General features: G+C 33.0%; 1 long non-coding RNA gene across 1 annotated transcript; it reads right to left on the reverse strand.

The window, feature by feature from the left end:
• Positions 1–501: 501 nt before the first annotated feature.
• LOC133180069 (uncharacterized) lies at positions 502–1,824 on the reverse strand. Its single transcript, XR_009720268.1, has 2 exons — positions 1,625–1,824; positions 502–620 (listed from the first exon to the last, which is right to left on the reverse strand). It is a non-coding gene; the product is annotated as an uncharacterized LOC133180069 (long non-coding RNA).
• Positions 1,825–9,169: the final 7,345 nt, after the last annotated feature.

Here is a 9,169-nt window from a genome sequence, read left to right on the forward strand (position 1 = left end):
TTACACAACGAAAGTACTGCGTTTGATGTGTTGAGTAATATAAGTACGATTTAGCTAATCATAATGATATAAATTAAGGTTAACTAAGTTATTGATTTTTCTCATTTTAATCTAAATCTTTGATTTTTTTTCTCCTAAAATGGAAATAGTTGTCCCCATTACCTAGGAATATCCCATATTCCTAGTCATTTAATGCTTTCATATCAGTACTTCATTTTGTCATTTTTTCTCTGTATTTTCTTCCATCTGAATCAGGATGTTTCTCCATTTTAGTCAAAAGTCTTGTTGGTATTTTCAAAATTATTTAAATAAATGCAGAAACTTTCCTTTGTAATTATTATACTACTGTTTTACACTTGTGTGTCTATCCGTATGTCTTTCCGTCTGTCCAACCGTAACAAATTTTCGTCGAAGTTTTCTCAGTAACTACTCATTGCAGATGTTTGACATTTTGACGCAATCTTCTCTGAGGCATGCCATATGGTGGGATTTATTTTCGCTCAAATCCAATTTCAACTTCCTGTTTATCTGTGCGTCTGTCCGTTTCATACATAACAAATTTTCGTCGCAGTTTTCTCAGCAACTACTCATTGCAGATTCTTGAAATTTTAGAACATTCTCTTACGCGGGTACGTTAAGGCAGTACACAGATCATATTTCGGCGAATTTAGTCTTTTTTCGTTAAATGTAACATTAATAAATCGGAAAAGCCATAGATAAAACATTTACTATTATTATCCATTGTATAGACGTCATTGAGTCTGAGGCTAAAAGAAGCACTCCACTACGACGTCATCACGTGACGTCTATAAATAGAAAAATTACCTTAATGAAAAAGTGAAAAGTTCAACACTACCCCGGGGATAATTCATTTCTTTTTGTGAAAATAATTATGTAAAAACATTACTGGACCATGAAAAGTGCTGCTAGAATCCTACTCTCCAAACACAGAAAAAATTATTCCAAAGTTTTGCATGAAACCTTACCAAAATTTTTACATTTTACACATACGATCAAGGAATTGGCATCAATTTATGTTAACCACACGATTCTAGCAGCACTTTCCAAGTACTTTAGAATACAAGCTTTCGATACAAACAAAAATTATGTTTCACAGTATGCGGCGTAGTGTTGAACTTTTGCATCTTTGTTGTTATAGAGCGACAGAGGAAAGGCTGATCGGGATTTCAAAGCACTGCGTCTGTTCATTATAAGAAAACATGATAAGAATATATCAGCGTACCTGATTCTTAATCTTTAATTCCTTATGAATCACACATAACATTCAATGAATATGCTTTAAAACTCCCATTTCATATATTTGTTTACATGATTTCTCGTCACATTTCATTTTCACTCGGCAAATATTTGATCAATAGTTATGACGTCATGGGTTTGGTATTTAACCCCCGTGATAAATACTTAGCTATTTATACCACTCACGAACGACAAGATTTAGTTTATATTATGTTTTTGAATGATTCCATTTATTTCTTAGATCTGAAATCAAACTTTAAATATAGATATTAAGAAATCATTATTTCTAAAGATCACGTCATACAGCTTACTATGACGTCACATTGAAAAGGCAAGTAGGATATCTCTGGGTGTAGCCTTAACATACCCGCGTAGGCATGCCATATGGTGGGATTAATTTCTGTTCAAATCGGATGTCAACTTCCTGTTCCTCTGTGCATCTGTCCTTTTCATACATGTTTCACACATAACAAATTCTTGTCACAGTTTTGTCAGCAACTACTTATTGTAGATGCTTGAAATGTTAACACAAGCTTCTCTAAGGCATGCCATGTGATGGGATTGATTTTGGTTATTTACACGAAACACTACACGGTTTGCACGAAACGCTACACGGTTTACACGAAATGCTTTGCACGAAAGGCTGCACGTTTTACACGAAAGGCTGCACGAAACGCTTTGTACACGATTCTCACACGTTTTAGCCTCAATTTTGATTTTCTACTCGGAATCTCTCGGATATTATTACGGTTTTATTATTAAAATATTTAAAATTACATCTCTATCTTTCACATCTAGTTAAACAGCTGTTTAAATTAAAATTCAGTATACACCGATAATATATAAACCAATAGAACTATTCAATAGTCTGACAGTTTTAATTACTTAATAAATAATTGTCAATAATTTTGTATTTATTTATCCAGTTGTATAGAGATAAAATGCCGATATCATCGTGTACATGTACGTATAATACATTTTATTCGCGATTAAAATGTATTATCATTATTTGTCATTCATTAAAATATGTTTCTTGCATTTAAGTATTTTTACAAGTAAAGGTTAAAAGTACTTGGACACAGATTTGAAGTCAATATTTTCTCTATAATATTACGACTTATATATTTTAATAGCATTTCACACAAAAATTAATTAAAAATCTTATTTCATAAAAAGTTATTAAAACTTCAAATTTTTTGGCGGGTTTGATTGACACATCCTTGCACTTTCACAATTTTAACCTTATTCTTAATCCTAAGGAAAAGTGGCAATTTTGTTGTGTATTGATGAGAAATATTAAAACTTTTATCCAGAAAAATAATTTTATTCAGAGTAGAAATGTTAGAAAGCAAAACTCCTTCACAAGTATCGTCATTCCGAACTAAGAGTTGCGTACAGAGTTTAGCAAATCGAGCACACTCGTGTTATGTACACAGTTTTTGCAAACAGGGCACGAGTTCTGTTATTGTTTATGTTTACAATACAACGGGTGCGTTCAATCGTCACAGTCTGCTTACCACAACTGCACGGACAGACAATATATTGTGTGTTTGTTTTGCTTTCTAACATGTCTACTCTGAATTTTCTGGATTATAGTATTAAGGACAGACGATACGTTCCTCAATAATATATATTTTTTTCTAAGATTTTGTCATTGAAGTAATGCTACTTTAATATGTTTACTCGCAAAAAACTGAGGTACCTTAGCTTACCAGGCATTTGTGCAAGATACCGGAGGATGTTGTTTCCTATAAAATCCTTTTGGAAAAACTTAATTTGCCAATATCACATTTTTTAGTGTTTCAATTTTTTAAAGACAATTAGAAACCAGTTTAGAAATAAGAAAGTATTTAAGATTTTGAATATTTTTCATGCAATACGAAGATATACAAAACAGATATTTGAGGAACGTATCGTCTGACCTTAATATTTTTCATTTATACAAAACGAGATTGCCACTTTTCATAAGGATTAAGAATAAAATTAATTTGTGAAAGTGCAAGGATGTGTCAATCAAACCCGCCAAAAATTTGAAATTTTAACATCTTTTATATGAAATAAGATTTTTAATTAATTTTTGTGTGAAATTCTATTAAAATATATAAGTCGTAATATTATAGAGAAAATAATAACTTCAAATCTGTGTCCAAGTACCTTTAATAAATGAAATAAAAGTTTAATTTCTTACTTCATATAACTACAACTCATTTATTGATTGATTTTAGATAACATTGATTAAATTGCGTTTGATTTCCATGAATAGGCATATTATTTTTCTTGTTTTTGATTTAATAATTAAATAAAATTTGTCTATATTATTTATCCGACAAACGATTAATGTGGGATACTTTTTTTTAATTGAGAAATGTATATAAAGTACATTTCAGTAAAAGATCATAAACAAATTTTGTCGAGTTATCATTTCATTTAATATCCTACATGTATAGGTAGAATTTATTACAGAAACAAGTGCTTGTGCAATAGAGGATACAAATTTCCATGCTCTTGAGGGACCATATTTTTAAGTCATTGAATGTTCTTTACTGAGAATCATTCAACTAACATTTCAATAAAAAAATTATCTAATGTAAGCATTATCCATAGGAGGGAAATGGCGGAGGGGGGGGGGGGGGTTAGACAGGAAATCTTTATACATTTTTATTCTCTCTTTACATGTATCTAATCAACTAAGTAAACGTAAAATCCTTCATTTCAGAACCTGACTACACATATGTATTTGAGTATGTACTCGTATACAAGTACATTAATAATCGCAGCATTTGAATACATGTATACATTGTACATACAATGTAGATCTAAAGTTACACATTTAGATATATTACAAGAAAACTGAAATATCCTGGATAAAATAAAAAATGATTTATAAAGCAAATAATATACAATGATTCATGATTAACTTCTAAACTTTTAATATTTTCATGAAAAGGCTAGCAAATCAGTTCTACATGTATGTACTAGTATTTTATTATTTACGGCTAGAAATTCATATTTGCAAATAAAAGATAAAATCCACAGATATAAATTGTACCCATCAAATATAAATCAAAGTATTTATTTCATTTCGAATAAAAAATTTTTCATTAAGCCGTGATCGCAACATGTACATGTCGTAAAACAGGTTGTAGTTCAGTTCCATGCACTCGGAGCCTGTGATCTCTTTTGTAAATGACCTTGATCACAGCTGAAAGGAAAGGGCGGAAAGAAGATTCCGATATATTTTGTAAGGGGTGTGTCGGCGCACACAACTAACAAAAGATTTAAAAGAGAATAGAAAAATAAAAATCCAGCATTTATTTAAACTAACTTTAAACTTAACAACAAAAACCGAAACTGAAAGACTGTGCTATAATTTTCTTTTGACCCCCCCCCCCCCTACTCTCACACACACTCTCCCGGGGAATATCTAAAGCTGTGCTCGACGGTGCAAGTGAATTAAAATTCTATTCCATTTATTTGATAATATTGAAGAAAATGTATTTATTAAAAGGTATTCAATGACACATCGTTTCAGAACTTTCTATCAAATACTTTAAATGTAAAGACAAAAGAGGATATATTTCTGCTTAAAATAAATATATGTCCATATGAATGAAAACTAGTACATATTTCTTTCTTTGAGAAAAATATTTAAATACCATGATCGCATTGATAGTATATTTTACTCATTGCACTTAAAATTCTTGTACATATATATCATGTAATTAATTAATTTGAACACATTTTCTTTATAAGGAAAAAAAACGCAAACAAATGTATTATACATTACCGTGTAATTTCATTTAGTTGTTCCCATTTTTTAACTCCTAAAAAAAACCCAGAAGAATAGCTAATTCAAATAATAAAATACTAACACAATTTGACATCCTGGTCAATCGATAGCCATATTAATAAAAATGAAATCGACTTCTGAGTGAATCTTACACGTTTCTTACACGATTCTTGCGCGAAAGTCGCACGTTTCTCACACGGATCTTAAACGAATGTCACACGTTTCTCACACGCTCGCTGCACGGTTTGCACGAAACGCTTTGGAGCTTACACGAAACACTGCACGGTTTACACAAAACGCTACATGGTTTGTATGAAACGCTGCACGGTTTACATGAAACGCTACACGGTTTACACGAAACGGAAAGCGCACGAAAGTTACACGCTTTTTGGGGGTAGTAGCACGTCTCAGGGTCTGTACGTAATGGTGGGATTTATTCTTGTTTAAATCTGATGTCAACTTCCAGTTTGTTTGTGTGTCTGTCTATTTCATACATGTTTCATACATAACAAATTTTTGTCACAGTTTTCTCATTTACTAATCACAGATGCTTGACATTTTAGCACACTCTTTAATGAGGCATGCTATATTGGTGGGATTATTTTTTGTTCAGATCCGATGTCAAATTCCTGTTTGTCAGTGTATCCGTCCGTTTCATTTTCGTTGCAGTTTTCCCAGCAACTGTATCATAACAGATGCTTGAAGTTTTATTACATACTTTGTTGAGGTATGCAGTATGGTGGGATTTATTTTTATATGAATCTGATATCAAAATCCAATTTTCCATGCATATACCCGTAACGTTTATTAGCTTGATATTGTATAATCACATCAGAGCGGGGGTATTACTAGTGAGCATTGGCTCACAGATTTCTTGTTTTTTCTCTTCTAAAAGTCATATATAAACAAAATACTCTGAAACCATATCATTGAAAATCAAAATTAGCGTTGATTTGAAAATACACTCTGGAGCTTTGATGCGGCAAAGATATTAATACTCTTAAACTGCACTGTGAGTTCTGACCAGGTCAAAGTGGCCCAAAAGTAGTTTTATGAATTAAGTGCATGTGACTGTCAAGGCCTCTATAACTTAAAAGTTTTGTTTTATTAAGATGTGTTAAATTATTTTTTTTAATAATAGGAAAGGGAGTGTTTGCATTGAAAGAGTATAAAAAGAGAGAATTCAACCTGGATGTATGATGGTAAACTAATATCCAATGAAGAAGGTGAAAACAGGGAAATAAAATACCCACCATCAATGGGGAGCTACATATATTTCTTTTCTTCCAAAAGAAAAAGATTTTGGTATGTTTTTTCTTTAATTTAAGACACCTGACTGTGACCTGAGTGAACTCAGGTGTCCTGTTGCTATCCGTTTTCATCAGTCATTTTCCACTGTGCATTAACATTCCAACATTTTAGCTCACCTCAACGAAGTTGGGGGAGCTTATGTAATACCGTCGACGTCCTGAGTTTTTTTGAGCAGTTTTCTTTTTAAGTACTTCTCTGCCCTATATTGATGAGACATGCATGGAAGATGTTTCTAGTGTGTTTCATAGTACCAGTCAAAGTTTCAGATGCTGCAATTTCAGCAAATGAATGACCAGGTTAATGTTTTTGGAGCAGGTTAACTTTTTTGGAGCAGATTTTGGTGTAGGTCTCATTTCTGAGTAACTATAAGCCCTATGTTGACCAAACTTGCATGGATGATACATCTAAGGATGCACACTATCAGGCTTGCTTCGGATGCTGAATCTGACCTACATTTTCCGGTTTTGTGAACAGGTTAATGTTTTCAGTGCAGGTCTCATTTCCAAGTAACTATGAGCACTATAGTAACCAAACTTGCATGGATGATACATCTAAGGGTGCATTCTACCAGACTTGCTTCAGAAGCTGAACCTGACCTACATTTTTCGGTTTTGTGAACAGGTTGAAGTTTTTGGTACAGGTTTCATTTCAAAGATACTATGAGCTCTATAATGATCAAACTTGCATGGATGATACATCTAAGGATGCACGTGTACTACAAGGCTTGCTTCGGAGGTTGAATCTGACTTACATTTTCCGGTTGAGTGAACAGGTTAAAGTTTTTGATGCAGGTTTCATTTCAAAGAACTATGAGCCCTATAATGACCAAACTTGTATGGATGGTACATCTTAGGATGAATACTACCCGACTTGATTCGGATGCTGAATCTGAGCTACATTTTCCGGTTGAGTGAACAGGTTAAAGTTTTTGGTGCAGTTTTCATTTCAAAGATACTATGAATCCTATAATGACTAAATATGCATGGATGGTACGTCTTAGGATGCATACTACCGACTTGCTTCAGATGCTGAAGAATCCTGCACCAAAAACTTTAATCTGTTTACTCAACCGGAACTTTGCATGGATTATAATTCTAAGGGTGCATTCTACCAGGCTGGCTTCAGATGCTGAATCTGACCTATACATTTTCTGGATTAGTGAAAAGGTTATTTTTTATACAGGTTTCGTTTCCAAATAACTTTGAGCTATATTTTGAGCAAACTTGCATGGATGATACATCTTGGGATGCACACTAATGTTCAGATGCTGAATTCGACATACATTTTCCAGATAATGGACCTGGTTAAAGTTATGGGTGCAGATCTATTACCAAGAAACTATCAGGCTTATATAAACCAAACTTGCACAAATGATGCATCAAGGGATGAAAACTCTCAAAGTTGCTTTAGAAGCTGGATTTTAATTAGGTTTTCATGTTGAAGTACTAGTTTGAAGTTTTTATATAGGCCTATTCCAAAGTATCAAATCAAAATTGCATAAATTTTGCATTTTTGGATGTACACTTTTTGTTGGTTAATTGTGTGACTTTGCCTTACTTAAAGACAACATTCGTTGAGGTGAGCTCTGTAATCTCTGATTACCTATGTTTAATATTTTAGGTACCAGCCTAATCTTGTGCAAACTTCCTACTTTCACACAAGTTGTATAAATATATAAGGCGCCTTTTGTCATTCGCACAAGTTTGCACAACGTTAGGCTCTTAGTACAGTAAAACCCGGTTATAACGAAGTCACAGGGACCGATAAAATTACTTCGCTATATCCATAATTCGTTATATCCGTGTAAGGAATTTGTTTAATTTATTGCCCTGTTCATGCGACGAGTTTAATTCGCAGTAAATTAATGTGAAGTAAACTAATGCGAATCAAATTAATGCGAATTAAATTGCGTTCACACGACAGCTAATGCGAAGTAAACTAATGCGAATTAAAATTTTTCTTCTACAGTCAGGCGTCAGTAAGTCTATTATGACGTCATTTGTAAATCACGTCATCTGTGCAGAGCCATCCTTTGATACATCATGTAGTGGCTACAGGTATTCATTGATTTTAGTAATTAACATACTTTCCCTCAATTTTTGAACCAAATATAGCACAAATACCTATATCTAACCACCAACATGTGTCCTGTGACTTAATACTGGCATTACGCATGCGTCAAAATTAAATTCGAATTAGCTTCGATTAGCGTTCACACGGAGCTAATGCGAAGTAATTTAATGTGCAGTAAACTAATTCGAATTAAACTAATTCGCATTAAATTCTCCGTGTGAACGCTAAGCGAAGCTAATTCGCATTAACTTTACGTTTAATTCGAATTAAACTCTCCGTGTGAACAGGGCATATATAGCTGGGGATCTAAAATAACTTTGCTATATCCATGAATTCGCTATATCCGTGTTCGTACTAAACCAGTTTTGCTTTAAACAAAAGCTTAGAAATGAATGACCCTTCTCGATTTACTATAGAAAATCACAAATGTCGGCTGACAATTATCACATTGTATGGCTTGGCTTTTTGTATAATCATGATTTTCAGTGGTAAAATTTATTGAATCGTATGGCTTAGATATCAACTGATAATTTGAGATGAAAATTTTTGCTTTATTTGATTCTTTATTTTTTCACATTTTACCAGGGCCCATAAGTGCACTCGTTCTTTGTACATGCCCTACACAAAATTCATTTATATAGCAAACAGGGTTGTGCAACAAAAAATGTTTTTAGCTCACCTGAGCCGAAGGCTCAATTGAGCTTTTCTGATCACATTTTGTCCGTCGTCCGTCCATCT

This window comes from Saccostrea echinata, unplaced genomic scaffold (assembly GCF_033153115.1).
Source record: "Saccostrea echinata isolate AGI-Se365-2 ecotype Australia unplaced genomic scaffold, CSIRO_AGI_Sech_v1 ptg000005l, whole genome shotgun sequence".
In the NCBI taxonomy this organism is placed as follows: domain Eukaryota; kingdom Metazoa; phylum Mollusca; class Bivalvia; order Ostreida; family Ostreidae; genus Saccostrea; species Saccostrea echinata.